General features: G+C 24.6%; 2 protein-coding genes and 1 long non-coding RNA gene across 3 annotated transcripts in view; 2 read left to right on the top strand and 1 right to left on the bottom strand.

Annotated features, from left to right (window-relative positions):
• LOC141292115 (transcription factor 4-like) overlaps positions 1 to 19,510 on the bottom strand; it is a 360,731-nt gene that overhangs the window by 128,510 nt on the left and 212,711 nt on the right. The window lies entirely within an intron of this gene.
• The window catches only part of LOC141292845 (transcription factor 4-like), a 110,695-nt gene that overhangs the window by 73,304 nt on the left and 17,881 nt on the right, over positions 1 to 19,510 (top strand). The window lies entirely within an intron of this gene.
• Positions 1,995 to 9,319, top strand: LOC141292546 (uncharacterized). The gene is made up of 2 exons (XR_012340534.1): positions 1,995 to 2,148; positions 7,338 to 9,319. It is a non-coding gene; the product is annotated as an uncharacterized lncRNA (long non-coding RNA).

The raw sequence follows: 19,510 nt of genomic DNA, 5'->3' as shown, positions 1-19,510 counted from the left end.
ATATATATATATATATATATATAATATATATATATATATATATATATATATATATATATATATATATATATATATATATATATTATATATATATATATATATATATATATATATATATATATATATATATATATATATATATATATATATATATTAATATTATTATTATTATTATTTTTTTATTTTATTTTTTTATTTTTTTTTTTACATTTTTTAGATTATATAAGTATTACTAACTCTAGATAATATATTATTATTGTTGTTGTTGTTTTGATGTAACTAATAATTATATATATAATATTTTACTACTTTTTAGATTATATTATTAATATTAATAACTGTATATAGGAAACACATTTTGTGTTTAATAACAGCTGTTATTTTGTATTTTATATTTAATGTATTATTATTATTATTATTATTATTATAAAACATATTTTTTACATTTTTAGATTATAAAAGTATTAATAACTCTAGATAATAGATTATTGTTGTTGTTGTTACGATGTAACTAGTAATTATAAATAATATTTTACTACTATTTTTTATATTAATAAATATTGATAACACATTCTGTTTTATTATGATATATTATATTATGTTATATTATTATATTAAATTTATAATTATAACACATTTATATAAGTATTAATAAATCTAGATTAAATTATATTTAATGCTATATTTAATCATTATTTTATTATTATTATTATTAATTTAGCTGCAAGTTTATTAATGTAGCTGTTACAGATTAGATGTTCTATATTGGTATATTTTTTAGATGGATATATATAGATTATTATTGTGTAATAATTTTAAAAAGTATTCTTTTTAAAATATTATTATACATATTAATTATATAATATACAATAAATAATTCTTACAAATATATTTTATAAAATTTTACATGATATAAGTATTAATAATGATACAAAATATTAATATTAACTTTACAATAAAAATGTATAATAATTATTCTATTTATTACTATATTTAATCATTTTATTATTATTTATTATTATTATGTGATTATTCATTTTATTTATATTCATTCTTTTTACATAATATTATAAATATTATATTTTATTTTATATTATGTTATATACAATTAATAATTATAACACATTTATATTTTATTTATATCATATTTATATTGGTAACTCAAGATTTGTATTATATAATTAATACAATATTTGTAATAATAATATTTTCTGGATTTAGTAATGTAACGGTTACAGATTAGATTTACCACATTTTGATATTTTATACAGTATAGTATATATTATTAGTATATTGTTAATATATATATATTTTTTTATTTATATTATATTAATAATTACATAATATTTTATAATATTTTAGATGATATTAGTATTAACAACTTTAGATTTGCATTTAATATTTTAATGCTATATTTAATAATTGTATTAATAATAATAATATTTTAATATAAATGTACATATAAACTTTAATAATTTTATATTTAATATACAATTTCATCATTGTATAAACAGTATCATTTTATACTATTATTTTAATTTTTTATTTTATATACAAATAATTATATTAAAATAAATAAATATATCATAAAATTAAATAATATATTTTTTGTAATAATTTTAGATGATATTAGTATTATTAACACTATATTTTCATTTTATATTTAAATATATATTTAATAATTCTGTTATTAATAATAATAATAATAATAATAATAATAATAAAAATTATCTGGGTATATTGTTTTTTTTTTTAATTAACAATATAATTTTATATTATTATTATATGTAATTATTAATTTTAAAAATTTATATTTTTTTAAATAATATTATAAATATTAATAAGTCCCGTATATATTTCAAAATCTTGCTGTAGTGACACTTTTGTCCCTCTGGATGGCATTGTATGAGCTGGACCAGAGAGTTTTGGAGCATTTCTCCAGGATTATTCTCTAAGCGTGTGTTTGTGTTTGTGTTCGCTCATGTTCCAGAGCGCAATCTCAATCCAAAGGCAGCGTGTCTGAAGAGACGGGAAGAGGAGAAGGGGTCGTCGGACGGTCCTCCTCTGTCATTGGCCGGCGGTCACCACAGCATGGGCGAGACGTCCAATCCTATGGGACAAATGTAAAGAGCCACACCCCCGTAAATGGTCAGAATATTTCCCTCTACACTGATCTGCTGTTGTACACGTCCTGAACCAATCAATCAATCAATCAATCAATCAAACCTGCAATCACTCGCTTACTCACTCATCCTGGCACTAGAGACAGAATTACCAGGCAAAGTGATGCAGAACGTTTGGATTTCTAACCATTGGTCACATGCCACGTAACTGACTTCATTAAACCATGACTAGTGTTCAATGGGTGGCAACAAAAACAAACCTAATCATCTGAAAAATCTCAAAATGGGCGCATTTTAACAACAGATTGGCCGTAAGTGTGGGTTATAATTTGTGTACATAGAGATTCTGATTTCAAAGTGTGTGTTATATATTGCAAATTTACTATAGCATCAATTTATAAAGCTAAACGAAGATATTTGTACACATTCAAAGCTGCATGTACACAAAATCACTGACCATTTCATTCAGAAGTGCTGTTTTGTGATGATTGCCATGATTTGTTTTAGTCTTCATGTTGTCTGATTTCATTTCTCACTGTTTGTGTTCTTTTTAAATAATGTTATATTTATTTTATTCGTTTATTTTATGATATTTAATAACCATAGATTTTCATTTTTATTTTTTACTATACTTATTAATTTTATTAATAATTATAATAATAATAATTTCTGGGTTTATTAATGTAGTTGTCACAGATTAGATTTACCGTATTGTGTACAACATAATTGTATACTATTATTATTATGTTAATATCCATTTAAATTGTTTTCTTTTTCAATAATATTATAAATATTATATTTTATATAATATTTTATATTATTAATAATTATTACACATTTATTTTATAATAATTATTAATTATATATAATATAATTAAATAATTATAATATAACATAAATAATTTATAATTATAATAATAATAATAATAATTTCTGGGTTTATTAATGTAGGTGTTACAGACTAGATTTACCACAATTTTGTATTTTATACAATATAATTTTAGATTAGTATTAATATTATTATTATTATGTTATTATTAATTAAAATTTTTAATAATATTATTATATTAGATACAATTAATAATTATTACAAATTATTTTATAATATTTCAGGTGATGTAAGTATTAATAACTCTAGAACATTTTATATATTTACTATACTTATTTATTTTATTAATAATATTAATAATAATTATTTCTGGGTTTATTAATGTAACTGTTACAGGTACAAATTTACCATAATTTTGTATTTTATACAATATAATTTTAGATTATTATTATTAGTAGTACGTTATTATTCATTTAAATTTTTTCTTTTTTTATATATTATATTTTATATTATATTACATACAATTAATAATTATTATAAATTTATTTCATAATATTTCAGATGATATAAGTATTAATAACGCTAGGATTTGCATTTTATCATTAATACTATGTTTAATAATTGTATTATTATTATTAATGGTAATAATAGTAATAATTTCTGGGTTTATTAATGTAGCTGTTACAGATTAGATTTACCAAAATTTGTATTTTAACAGTATAATGTTTATATAATATAATATTATATTATTCATTTTGAAAATGTATTATATTTAAGTAATATTATAAATATATTTTATATTATGTTATATGCAATTAATAGTATAACACAATTATGTTTCATTTATATTAATAACTCAATATTTGCAATTTATATTAATGCTGTATTTAATAATTTTATTATTACTGTTAATAATATTAATAATGATTTCTGTGTTTATTAATGTAGCTGTTACAGATTATATTTACCATAATTTTGTATTTTATACAATAAAATGTTAATTATTATATTATTGTTAATTTTGAAAATGTATTATTTTTAAGTAATATTATAAATATATTTTATATTATATTATATGCAATTATAATATTTATATTACATTTATATTAATAATGTAATATTCACATTTTATATTTAATACTATATTTAATAATTGTAGTATTATTATTTGTAGTATTATTATTTATTTCTGGGTTTATTAATGTAACTATTTATTAGATTAGATTAGAATAGGTTAGATTTATCACTTTTTATTTTATACAATGTAATTTTATATTATTGTTATTATCATTTTAAAAAGTACTGTTTTTTTAAGTATTTTTATAAATATTATAAATGAAATTAATTTCATGCAGAAGTGCTGTTTTGTGATGCTTGTCATGTTTTGTTTTAGTCTTCATGTTGCCTGGTTTATTTTCTCAGTGTTTGCTTGAGCTAAAAGCCAAATTAAATCCCGTAAAAGCATGAAAAGTACAATGTTCACATTGCATTGTGGGTGTGAACAGAGACATGCAGTTCCAAAGGTTCATGTTATCTGTGTAAATGACTGTAATGTGCACTTAATGATTTTACAAGTTATGATTAAGGTACAATTGAAGGTGTGAATTAAACCCAGTTTATTCATCTGCGCCTTAAATTACAGTTTAATTTACGTTCTCCACAAGAAAAAACAGATCATTGTTTTAGAGGCAAGATCTGCTTTATAAAATCAGTACCTTATTAAAGACATGATATTTTATATTTTCAGTCAGGAAAAAAGAAGTTAGATTTCGTATGCAAGGAATAAAAACACATTTTTAGCCATTATTGCATTAAAAAGGCACTATTGCACTTAATTTATGCTCATTTTAAAATAGTTTTTAGACAAAGGATCAACAAATAATACAAAAACAATATTTACACAACAGTTATCATAAAATAAACAACACTATTACATAATATATCAATTAGTATGTTCCTGTAGTGTAATTTTCATTACTGCATTATGTTAATGAGAGTAATCTTTTTCGATTATTTGTTTACACACTTTGCATTACAATAAAACGAATTGTTCAGTTCAATTAAAGGATTAAATAAATTGCATAAAATATTACATAATCTAATATAATCTAATATAAATGATTATTTCAATGAGGTATAGTTTTCATTCATTATTGAGAGTATGTTAATACATAAGAGTATGTATTTTTATTTATTTACATATTTTGTACTACCGAAATGAATTAAATTATTATTAAAATAAAGAATCTAAATATTACATTTATTAATAATTGCTATAATATAATGTAAATATAATACATAAATTATTTTCGCATAGTTTTACTTTAATTAGAGTATTTTATTGTTTTTATAAATGTTTTAATTACATAGTTATATTAATTATATTAAAGAACCAAAAAATTGCATACTGTATACTATAATATCAATTATGTCCATAAAATAAATTTCTATTATTGCATTACGTTAATTAGAGTACTTTTATATTTTATTTACATATTTTGCATTACAATAATGAGAAAAAAAAATCTCTATTTTTACTTTAAGCAAAATATTTATTTTGTATTACCATAATTACAATTATTAAAATAAAGAATCAAAATATTACATAAACAAAAATATAATATAATATATATTATAAATCTAATTACAATTATTTTTATTGAAATATTTAGCTTTATAATAACAAAAATTATTAAATAAATCAAAAATGTATATGAATTTTATATGATAGTGTTTTTATTATTACTAGTAGTAGTATTTACATATTTTGCATTATAATAGCAATAATTATTAAAGAACCACAAATATAATAATATAATATAATATAAATTATTATTTCCACATAGTATAAATTCATTCTTGCATTATATTGAGTACTTTATTGTTTCTATGAATATAATCATTAGAATTACAATTATTTTTAACACTTTTTGCATTATAATAACAAGAATTGTTAAATTAATCAAACATTTATATAAATAATTTTTGCCCATACAGTATAATTTACTATATTACATTAATGATAGTATTTTTATTGTTTTTGTTTACATATTTTAAATTGTAATAACTATAAGAATTATTAAAGAACCAAAAATATATATAATATAATTAATATATAATTATTATATAATATTATATTATATATACATTATTATTTCCACAGAGTATAATTTTACTTTATTGTTTTTATAAATATTATTATAATAATTACAATTATTTTTATTAGTTGTATTATAATAACAAGAATTGTTAAATTAATCAAAAATATTTATATTAATTATTTTGCTCATATAGTACATATTTTCATTGCTGTATTACATTAATGATACAAAACAAAAATATATAATATAATATAATATAATAATATAATATATAAATTATTATTTCCAAAAAGTATATTTTTACTTTATTGTTTTTATAAATATTAAAATAACAATTACAGTTATTTTTACTTACATATTATTATTATTATTTACATATTTTGCATTATAATAACTAAAATAATTATTAAAGAACCAAAAATATTACATAATAAAATATAATACAAATTATGTCAAAATATATTATCATTACTGCATTTATTAATGACAGTACTTGTATATTTTTTATTTACATATTTAGCATTACAGTAATGCAAATTATTAAATTAAATTTAAAAATCTAAGTGGAAAAAATTGCTTAAATGACAAAATAATGAATACCTTCTAAAAAATAATCTCAATTTACTTTAAGCAAAGTATTTATTTTGTATTACCGTAATGAGAATTATTAAAATAAATAATCTAAATATTGCATAAACAAAAAAATATTATATTATATTATTTATATTATTTCCACATAATTTTCATTATTCCATTACGTTAATAAGACAATATATATGAATACATTATAATTTGCATTACTGCATTACTTTAATGATAGTATTTTTATTATGATTTTTTATTTACATATTTTTCATTATAATAGCAACAATTTTAAAGAACCAAAAATATTACATATAATATACATTATTATAACAAACATTTCTATGAATTATATTGCCTATACAGTATAATTTGATTACTATATTACAGTAATAGTATTATTTTATTAATAATAGTATCTTTATTTACATAATTTGCATTATAAAAACTATAAGAATTGTTATTATTATTATTAAAAAAACTAAAATAATATAGTATAATAATTTTCATAACTTTTTTATTTATTTGCATATTTTGAATAACAGTAATGAGAATTTTTTTAATTAATAAAAAAATCAAAGTTCTTAAATGGCATAATAATAAAGACCCCCAACATAATTTCCTTTTACTTACAAAATACATATTTGTAAGTGCTTTTGTGCTGTTTTTGCAGTACTAATGTACCGTCTGTCCGTCTTTCAGGTCGAAGCTGCCAGAATTCATCAAAATGATGAGCGATCACTTCCTTTGACAACGTCATCTCTGCCCCGAACGTCAGTCAAACAATCAATCGAACGAACGAACTTCCATCCGACCGACCGACTCCTGCGTGTTCCCGTTCCCGACGGCGTCTGCGAGGATTCCTCCTGTAAATTAGGGAGCCGCGTGGGATTCGTTGTGCATATCTTCCTCCGAGCATTCCCTGTTGCAAAAGAAGACGTATTTACACACAAAAACACACACAAAAAAAGACGGGCGGGCGATTCTTCAAACATATCATGATGTTGTGGAGGTGTGGAGACTTCAATGGCAATCCTGTCCACACTGTGGAACTCTTGTAGCTGTGCCTCACGGAACTCCTTACGGAAAAAACAAATAAAAAAAGAATTAGGAAATTCCCAGTCGCTCGGGACGAGAGGAGCTGTCAATCAAACAAGCAAGATTGGGATTTCGAATTTAACAAAGCCCTTCAAACCGTTGCAATAATGTTGTTTTAGTTCTTTTGAAACCAGCAGATCTCACCTACGGAAGCTCATTTCTCTCCGTTTCTTGGTTTGTCTCTCTCTCCCGAAGCCCTCCCGGACCCCGAAGATGCAATTTTAACATGTCGAAACTTCAACCAAAACGTGCCTTTTAGAGCTCATATCATCACACAACTGGAGGAGAACATTATCTAGGATGCAAAAGCGTAGGAAGCGTTAGTCATTAGGTCTATGCAGTCAGGTTTTTAACAACCTGGAGTTTAAAAAAAAAGTAAAAAGGTAAAAAAAAGAAGTATTTTTTGGATAAACTGTATTTAATGTACTGTAAGGCTATATGTAATTAGAAGGTGTGTCCCGCCCACAGTCAAGCGTGGCCCCGCCCACAACCCAGCGTGGCCCCGCCCACTCGTCACCGTCGTTCTTGAGCATTGTATTATAGATATCCGCTTTGACGAATACAGGCTTGTTGTTGAGCCGCCGTAGTACAAATGTGTGGTTGTACGTGTAAAATGGCTTTTTCCTCTTTTTTTAATCTCTCTATTCTTCGTCTGTACTGGTTTCTCTGTCAAAAAAAAGATAAAAAATGTACGGGAGGCACTGAAAGTGGACACAAATCTATTAGAAAATCGATATATATAAATGTAGAAATATATACAGTATATAAAGGAGTCGACGAGGAGCGATTTTCTCATTCTGTAAAGCGCGGAGACGTGCCGAACGCCGTCCGATACGAGAGACGTGACTCTGTTTTTCATAACGTCACCGCTGACGGCGAACGACGGACGACGTTCTCGCCGAACTCGGCCGGACGGCGAAGGGAAACACACGCCAACACGGACATTTGTAAATTGTATGCGACAAATGCAAACGTACCATTATTTTGAAATTGTGTATGTAAAAGTTATATTTTTACATGTAGGCTGTTGTTATTTTGTGTTTTAGAAATGCGTTGTATCAGTTCTTCTTTTTGTTTTTTCCAAAAAAAATACTTCATTGTGTGTTGAAAACGTGTCACATTGAAAAATGTCGTGAGAACAAAAAGAACAAAAAAAAAAGTATGTTTATATTTGCGGGAACATTTTTTCTTTTCTATAACGGTTTGGGGTCGGGGAATCGAAGCTGTACGATTAGCTCTCTCTCATCCTCTTTCATCATTACATTGTCATTTTTTTAATTGAGTATTTTTTGTGTAAATAGACGAGCTGCCGTCGATCACGTGGCCCGCTGAGGGTTAACTATGTGTGTCAACAATCAGACCTTAATTTGCATTCTCACTTTTGTAAAGAGACATCGCTGAAAGAATCGAAGGGACGACTCGGATGCCCTCCTGCTCACCGTTTAGGCCTGGATTTAATACGAGTTGCGTATCAGATTTGGACAGATCAATAAACATGATGTGATGCGTTTTTGTCATGCATTCGTGAAACCAAACAAAATGGTTTATACAGTATATTTGCAATCAATAAACTCAGTTTGTTTCAGTCTCATGGATTTTAACTAATCGAATCTTATGGAAACCCACTTCCACCACAAAGTAATAAAACATAAAGGTAATAATCTCACAATTCTCAGAAGGAAATTATTAAATATAAACTCACAATTATGCCTTTTTTCACAATTCTGATTATATCTCTCAATTCTCACTTTTTTTTCTCCACAGAATTGGGAGAAAAAGTCAGAAATGCAAGATTTAAACATGCACTTCTGACTTTTTACTCACAATTCTGCATTTAAATCTCACTTTTTTTGTAATTCTGTGTTTATATCTCACAATTTTGACTTTTTTCTTGTAATTCTACATTTAAATCTAGCAATTTTGACTTTTTTCCTTACAAATTTGCATTTATATCTCGCAATTTGGACTTTTTTCGCACAATTCTGCGTTTATATCTTGCAATTTGGACTTTTGTCTCCATAATTCTGTTTATTTCTCATGATTTGGACTTTTTTTCCTCGTAATTCTGCATTTAAATCTCACAATTTGAACTTTTTTCCCACAATCCTGTATTTATATTTTGCAATTCTGACTTTTTTTAATTATAATTCTGCATTTAAATCTTGCAATTCTGACAATTTTTCCTCATAATTCTGTGTTTATGTGTCATATTCTGAACTTTTTTTCTTGATAATCTGCCTTTAAATCTCACAATTTGGACCTTTTTCATAATTCTGCGTTTATATCTCATAATTTGGACTTTTTTCCTTGAAATTCTGCATTTAAATCTCACAATTTAGACTTTTTCCCCACGATTCTGCATCTATATCTCACAATTCTGACCTTTTTTTTCATAATTCTGCATTTATATCTCATAATTTGGATATTTTTTCTTGAAATTCTGCATTTATGTTTCATAATTTGGACCTTATTTCATAATTCTGCATTTGTATGTCATCATTTAGACTTTTTTTTCTTGAAATTCTTCATTTAAATCTCACAATTTGAACTTTTTTCCCCACAATTCTACATTTATATCTCACAATTCTGACTTTTCTTGCAATTCAGTAAATTCTGACTTTTTTCCCCACAATGAAATAAAAAATCGCAACATTTCATCTCAGAATTGCAAGAAAAAAGTCACAATTACCTTTTAAAAATTTTTATCCCTAAAATAAGCTTCTATATAATCTTACTTTTCCACAACTAAACAAAAATAAAAAAAAATAATAATAATTGTTTTTGCAATGAACAGATTTATGCTGATTTTAATCAATATAAATAAATGCATTTTGAACATATGATTACTTATATCAAATCAAATAAATGCAAATTTGGTAATGATAAACAGTGCAATGATTTTTTTGCAAAGTATGTTTCATTTAAGTGTTAAAGTACAGCATGACTGATAGATATGCATCACATTCTGTTTATATGCTTATGTTAAAACTCCAAATTTGATACAACATTAAATTAAGGCCTAAAAATGCTTTTTTAGATGCAGAATCGCAACAATGCCATGGGTTTTCCTCCTTGATTTGCAGGTTCAAAACACTCCAGCAAAAGCCTAGTATTGAAAAGTGTGGTGCATCTGTACTTTTGCATTGCTTCAGACATGCTAGTGTTCTTGTCCTTCAGTAAATTTTGAACATCTGAAGTTGTATTTTGCCAGTGCTAAACGATGTTTGACTAATTCTCTCCTTGTGCCACATCATGTTGTTGTAGCCAATTGAATTACTATGATTGCAGTGGAAAAGATGATGTTTTCCTCTTGGTTGTTCATAATGTACATACTTGTTCTTGCTTTTATGAACTGATTTTTTATTTTTAGTCCAATGCAGAACTGAACTGTAAGCGATCTTTTCCATCCTCAGAAAGCAAACCTGGGCAGTGTCATCTCTGTTTATTTAAGTGCTCCTCACGTGGAGGATTGTGAGATAAAGATTATTTGACGCAAACAGCAACGTCTTTGCTGCTTTCTCAGCGCGTTTGTCCCACGGATGCGTTGTCTTTGTCACTTGAGTGTGATTTCAATAAAGAGAGACCATCTAGAAGCTCAAAACATCCTCTATATCCACTGCCGGATGACGTTTTTTAACCTCAGTAAAGTGGATCGAGTGCTGATTTCACTGCAAATTTAACACGCAAACCAACAATTAAGAGTTTCAGTAAATGCAATCAGCATTTCTGTCATGTTTTCAGGTAAAAACATCTTTAAAAGTGAACAATGATGACAAAAAATGGTGGAAACTTGTTTGAAAACAGTCATTATTTATGTCTTTATGATGCACTTCACCTTTAAAATTATGCATTTATTGGTGAAACAAATTGCATGAGATATTAAGACTTGCTTTAAGATAATATTTATATTTTTGTGGCATCTGCACTCAAAAAATATTATTTTAACTCTAAAATCACTAGTAAATTTCACAAATAATTAGTTTAGTAACATTGTAATAAACAGACCAAACAAATTTAACAACACAAATTTTTGAGAGTGAAACGTCTAATGCCAAACATAACAATAATGACATAAAATGGTGGAAACTTGTTAGAAAACAGTCATTATTTGTGTCTTTATGATTTCACCTTAAAAATTATGCATTTCTTTGAGAAGCCAATTGCATACGACTTGTTTTAAGATAATATATATATATATATTTTTTTTTGCATCTGCACTCAAAAAATACTTTAACTATTTTTACTCTAAGTTTATTTAAAAGTAATAAATAATTACAGATTAAACTTTTTGAAGTTTTTTCAAATTAGAGTGAAATGTCTAATGACAACATTTTAATGACATAAAAAAACTGTTTGAAAACAGTGATTATTTTTGTCTTTATGATGCACTTCACCTTTAAAGCGATGCATTTATTTGAGTAACTAAACTGCATGACATATTAAGACTTTTTAAAATAATGTATTTGAATTTTTTCTTCATTTATGCATAATGAAAAAGAAATGTTTGGTTAACTTAAAATACTTTAACTATTTTTACTCTAAAATCACAAGTAAATTTCACAAATAATTAGTAACATTGTAATAAACATGAAATTTACTCAGAATCTGAATAAATCAGACTAAGCTAGAATATAAGCCATTGTATATAAGGGAAATGAAAGTAAAATGTCTAATGCCAAATATAACAATAATTACATAAAATGGTGGAAACTTGTTTGAAAACAGTCATTTTTTGTGTCTTTATGATGCACTTCACCTTTAAAATGATGCATTTATTTGAGAAGCAATTTGCATGAGATATTAAAAGAAAACATACTAAGAAATTGCTAGTAAATGCACAAATACAAGTAACATTTAATAAAACGTGACTTTTAAAACCAATCTAAACTAAAATATAAACCATTTTAACAACTCTATTGCAATTTGCACATTTTTGAAGGTGAAATGTCTAAAGCCAAACAGAACATAAAATGGTGGAAACTCGTTTGAAAACAGTCATTATTTGTGTCTTTATGAGGAATGTGTTTGAGAAGCAAATTGCATAAGAAATTGAGACAACAAAACATGAAATTGTTTCAATGTGTTTGTTTTTTATTCTATGCACACTGATGTTTTGGGGTTTTTTAGACAACTGTTGAGACCATTTAAATTTCACAAATAATTACAAATAAATGGCAAGTAACACAGAATTAAAGGTGAAATTTTAAACTAAACTAAATTCTAAAAATTATAAACAACTTTACTATGGTAATGTTTTTTTTATCTACACTAAAAAAAGTTCTTTGAAATGATTTTTACTCAGAAATTACTAGTAAATTAATAAATAAATAATAAATAATTACAAATAAACAGCAATTAACTTTGAATGAAACATGAAATTTAAAACCAGTTTAAACTAAAATATAACCAATTTTAACAGCACTATTGCACATTTTTGAAGGTGAAATATCTAATGCCAAACAACAATGATAATGTAAAATAGTGGAAACTAGTTTGAAAATTCATTATTTGTGTCATTATGATGCACTTCACCTTCAAAACCATACTTTTGTTTGAGATGCAAATTGCATAAAAAATAAGACTTGTTTTACGATAATATATTTGAAATTGTTCTTAATTTAATTTATGCATATTGAAATTTGTATTGTTGTTTGTTTGATGTCTACACTAAAAAATTTCCCTTTGAAGCAATTTTACTCAGAAATGACTAGTAAATTTAATAAATAATTACAAATAAACAGCAATTAACTTTGAATAAAGCATGAAATTCAAAACCAAACTAACTTATAAACAATTTTAACAGCACTATTCGAGAAGCAAATTGCATGAGATATTAAGACTTGTTTAACTGTAATATATTTGAAAATCTTAATTCATGCATACTAAAAAAATCTTTGAGACAATTTTTCATCAAAAATGGCTAATAAATATCACAAATAATAGTAAACAGCAAGTAACATTGCATAAAACATGAAATTTAAAACCAGACTAAATTAAAATGTAAATCATTTTAACAACACCCTTGCAAATTTTTGAAAGTGAAATATTTAATGCCAAAATGCACAATAATAATACTGAAAAAAACCTGGAAACTTGTTTGAAAACAGTCATTATTTGTGTCTTTATGATGCACGTTACCTTTAAAACCATGCATTTATTTGAGAAGCAAATAAACAGCAATTACCTTTGAATAAAATATTTTTGAAAGTGAAATGTCTAATGCCAAGCATAACAATAATGACATAAAATGGAGGTCATTATTTATGTCTTTATGGTGCATATAACCATGTATTTGTTTGAGAGACAAATTGCTTAAGACATTAAGATTTGTTTTAAGATAATATAAACTTTTTTTTTGTCTTATTTTATGCATACAGATTTTTTTTTTTTTTTTTGGTGGCATCTGGACTTGATGCTGAAGTGTTGGTGAAGTGTTTAATGCCAAACATCATAAAGACTCAACCAATGGCAAAAATATGGTAAAAACTGTCATTATCATGTTGCATTTATTTAAAAAGCAAATTTTAAATTTGCACAAATCTGCACTGAAAAAAAAAAAAACAATTTTCACTTGGAAAAAAGAAGTGAATTTCAGAAACTTTTAAGGTTGAAAATTTTTAATAATATTTTCTTGTAAAACACTGATAATCTTCTTTTCCTTTAAAGTCAAAAAAATTATTTTTGCAGGGTGGTTAAAATGCAATTGAACTTACTTCACCTGAATTAAGAGATATTGTCTAAAAGCAAGTCTGATACTAAACACAAACTTAAATATGCAATCTAGTCTTTCATTTTTGACACTTAACTTTCAAATCATAGGTTTAGCTGAGAAATAAAAAGTCAAAGCATGATGACAAATATAATCCCAGCTTTATAATAGCGATCGTGTTCAAGCACAACCCCAGATCTGTCAACTGACAGGAGGAATGAAACATCTCCAGATCACACAAATAAGTCCAACAGGTTTCAGCCTTTGCTGCGTTTCTTTGTGCAACATGTTTGTAGTCGGAATAGTGAGCGTTTATGAACTGTGGCCTTTTTATTCTTGTATTCAAGTGAAAAATCGTGACCATCAGAGTTCAAGCGACCAATCGCCGTGTTCCAGTGCCTGGATTTTTGTTATAAAGCTTCTTTAGTCCATTTTTGCTATGAAATACATGTACACGAGTGCATTCGGGAGGCAAAAATATCACCTGCATTTTAAAAATCACTAGATTTTCACTTTTATATCAGTAATGTTGACAAAATAAGAGTCTGAATCAAGACTGTTCCACTTTGTAGAGTTTTTGGAGTCATTCAGATATGCCTTTTTATTTTATTTTGCTATTTAAAGATCATTTGGAGATGCAGATGTGATTTTGAAAGGGAGAAATTAAAAGTGTGTGTGTGTGTGTGTGTGTGTGTGTGTGTGTGTGTGTGTGTGTTTCATTTTCTGATTTTTTTTGGGGGTTTCTGTTGTAAATGTGACGTTGTTGTTGTTGTGTTTCATCCTCATCCTCATCTGTTTGTTCTCATCCTGTAGTATCTCAATGATGACCGTCTGTAGCAATAAATGTGCCATTTTTATGATCTACCGCTTTCAGCGCTTCTGCTTTGTTTCGTGTAAATATTCATTTTAGCTTTAAGTTTAATACAAATGCAAATGCAGATACATTTAAACAGATGAATGCATGAATTAACCAAAAAAATTCTTATAATTTAAATGGGTCAAAGATGAAAAAGAGTTTAAGCATAAAAACAGTTTAGTTGGTTTTTTCATTTAATTGCATTTTGTTTGTATATGTATGTTTGTATGTATATATTGTTTTTTAGTTAACCATTAATTGTTATTGATTTTTGTTTTGAGTACTATTTTGAAATATTAGTTTGAAAATAGTTTTCTTTTTAGCTTTAATAATTTTTTCAGTTTTCATTGTTTTTATTTGATTTTATATATTTTTATTATGTTATATTTTTGATTTATATATGTGTGTGTGTGTATATATATATATATTTAGCATTTATTAATTGTTATTTATTAGTTTTTCTTTATTTTTATTTAGTTATTTTAGTACTTCGACTAAAATAAAAAAAACATTGTCTTTGCCATTAGCTGAAATAAAATATGTTTAATATAAAAAGTAAGATATAAAAAAGTTTTTTTTTATTTTAGTATTTTTTTACTATAATACAGTTATTTATTTCAGACTCAGTATAAAACATATATAATCTGCCCCTAAATACATTTTTAATATTACATTTACTATATATTTTTTTGTAAATTCTGCGAGGTATATGAAAACTAATATATGAAAAATATATATTAAAACAACTGCAAACATTTAAAACCAGTTTAGCACATTTTAATTAATTTGACCGATTTTTCAAAATTTAAAATTTTTACATTTTTACATTTTTAATTTTTACATTTTTAACAGAAACACAAATAAAGGCACATCTAAAATATTGTTCAAAATTATGATTTAAACAATGTTCAAAAATGTTTTAAATTGCATCCGTTTACCTTCCCTTATTTAACCAGGAAGGTCACAATGACAGCAGCATGTCTCCTTGTTTTACTGACATTGTCTTTGCCATTTGCTGAAATACAATATGTTTAATATAAAAAGTAAGATATAAAACAAGTTTTTTTTATTTTTTATTATTTTTACTATAATAACGGTTATTTATTTATTTATTTATTTCAGACTCAATATAAAAAAATATAATTTTGCCCCTAAATACATTTTTAAGATTACATTTACTATACATTTACTATTAAATTTTTTTTAAATAATTAACATTTTGTAAATTCTGCGAGGTTTTAAAATTTTTGACTTCAACTGTATTATATATGTTACAACAACTGTAAACATTTAAAACCAGTTGAGCACATTTTAATTAATTTGACAGAATTTTTGCATTTTCACATTAAATTAGTGTTCAAAGTGAGGATCAAAACAATCAAAACAATGTTCAAAAACGTTTTAAATTGCCTTCGTTTGACCAGGAAGGTCCCAATGACCGCAGCATGTCTTCAAGGAGTCCTAGACCTTGTTTTACTGACATGTATTGCCATTATCTGAAATACAATGTTTAATATAAAAAGCAAGATATAAAACAAGTTGTTTTTTTTTTTTTTTTTTTTTTTTTTTTTTACTATAATAGCAGTTATTTATTTATTTATTTATTTATTTCAGACTCAGTATAAAAAATATAATTTTGCCCCTAAATCAATTTTAATATTACATTTACTATACATTTACTATTACTTTTTATGTTTTTAATCACATTTTGTAGACTCTGCAATTTTTTTTAAAACAGAACATTTACTATTACATTTTTTTTTACATTTAACATTTTATAGATTCTGCAAGTGTATGAAAACTTTTGACTTCAACTGTACATTACAAAAAAATATATATAACAACAACTGTAAACATTTAAAAGCAGTTGAGCACATTTTAATTAATTTGACTGAATTTTTAAATTTTTAAATTTTTAAATTTTTAAATTTTTAAATTTTTAAATTTTTAAATTTTTACATTTTTACATTTTTACATTTTTACATTTTTTAAACAGAAACACAAATAAAGTCACATCTGCAATAGCACAAAAAATATATATTACAACAACTGTAAACATTTAAAAGCAGTTGAGCACATTTTAATTAATTTGACTGAATTTTAAAATTTTAAAATTTTAAAATTTTAAAATTTTAAAATTTTAAAAATTTTACATTTTTACATTTTTACATTTTTTAAACAGAAACACAAATAAAGTCACATCTGCAATAGCACAAAAAATATATATTACAACAACTGTAAACATTTAAAAGCAGTTGAGCACATTTTAATTAATTTGACTGAATTTTAAAATTTTAAAATTTTAAAAATTTTACATTTTTACATTTTTACATTTTTACATTTTTTAAACAGAAACACAAATAAAGTCACATCTGCAATATCACAAAAAATATAACAACAACTGTAAACATTTAAAAGCAGTTGAGCACATTTTAATTAATTTGACTGAATTTTAAAATTTTAAAATTAAAATTTTTTTTACATTTTTACATTTTTACATTTTTTAAACAGAAACACAAATAAAGTCACATCTGCAATATCACAAAATATATATATTACAACAACTGTAAACATTTAAAAGCAGTTGAGCACATTTTAATTAATTTGACTGAATTTTTAAATTTTTAAAACAGAAACAAAAATAAAGGCACATCTAAAATAGTGTTCAAAATGATGATCAAAACAATGTTAAAAAATGTTTCAATTTCCATTCGTTTACCTTCCCTTATTTAACTAGGAAGGTCCCAATGACTGCAGCATGTCTTCAGGGAGTCCTAGACCTTGTTTTACTGACATGTATTGCCATTATCTGAAATACAATGTTTAATATAAAAAGTAAGATATAAAAACCAGTTGAGCACATTTTAATGAATTTTTACATTTTTAAATTTTTAAAACAGAACATTTACTCTAATTTTTTTTAAACATTTAACATTTTATAGATTCTGCAAGGTGTATGAAAACTTTTGACTTCAACTGTATTATTACAAAAAATATATATAACAACAACTGTAAACATTTAAAAGCAGTTGAGCACATTTTAATTAATTTGACTGAATTTTAAAATTTTTAAATTTTTAAATTTTTAAATTTTTAAATTTTTAAATTTTTAAATTTTTAAATTTTTAAATTTTTAAATTTTTAAATTTTTTAAACAGAAACACAAATAAAGTCACATCTGCAATATCACAAAAAATATATATTACAACAACTGTAAACATTTAAAAGCAGTTGAGCACATTTTAATTAATTTGACTGAATTTTTTAATTTTTAAAACAGAAACAAAAATAAAGGCACATCTAAAATAGTGTTCAAATTGATTATCAAAACAATGTTCAAAACTGTTTCAAATTCCATTCGTTTACCTTCCCTTATTTAACTAGGAAGCATGTCTTCAGGGAGTCCTAGACCTTGTTTTACTGTAAACTCTGAGACGCCCAAAGCGGGCCGGTCCAGTACAGGACGTCACAGGCGTGCTTGAGCGCTGAGCTGTGAGTTTGAGGTGATTGTGACATGGGCTGACGTCAGCGCGTGTCTCACTGGATTACGCTGCCTGACTGTGGCTCAGATCCACCCGGGAACTCCTCTCAAAGAACACACACTCACTCACTCAGCGCAGCAACATGTCTGATCAACGCGCGCATGTGTGACTGTGTTTCGTGATGGGTTTATGTAAGAAGCAGATTCATGATCTATGGCTATGCTATTTAGATTTTTGTGTGTTTCATGATCAGTTTATGTAAGAAGCAGATTCATGGATTATGAGTTGATATGTTGTTTGGGTTTCAGTGTTATAATAGTATATCATAGTATATCATAGTTATTTTAGCGTTATTGATTTTTTGAGTAATATTTTGAAACAGATTTTATTTTCATATCCTCAGTTTTCATTTTAATTTTAGTTTTAGTAATTTTGTTCTGTGTTTTCATTTTTGTTTTTATTTCATTTAGTTTTTTTATTTTATTTTGATATATATTGTTTTTTAGTATTTATTAATTGTTATTGATTTTTGTTTTTGAGTAGAATTTTGAAATAGATTTTATTTTATATTCTCAGTTTTCATATAATTTTTAGTTTTAGTAAATTTTGTAAAAAGTAAAAAGTAATTTTGTTCTGTTTTCATTTTTTTATTTTATTTTATTTTATATCTTTATTATGTTATATATATATATATATATATATATATATATATATATATATATATATATAT

The sequence above is a fragment of the Garra rufa genome, chromosome 19, assembly GCF_049309525.1.
Source record: "Garra rufa chromosome 19, GarRuf1.0, whole genome shotgun sequence".
NCBI classification, from domain to species: domain Eukaryota; kingdom Metazoa; phylum Chordata; class Actinopteri; order Cypriniformes; family Cyprinidae; genus Garra; species Garra rufa.
The sequence above is the reverse complement of the archived record's forward strand: the minus strand, read 5'-3'. Positions and strand labels throughout refer to the sequence as shown.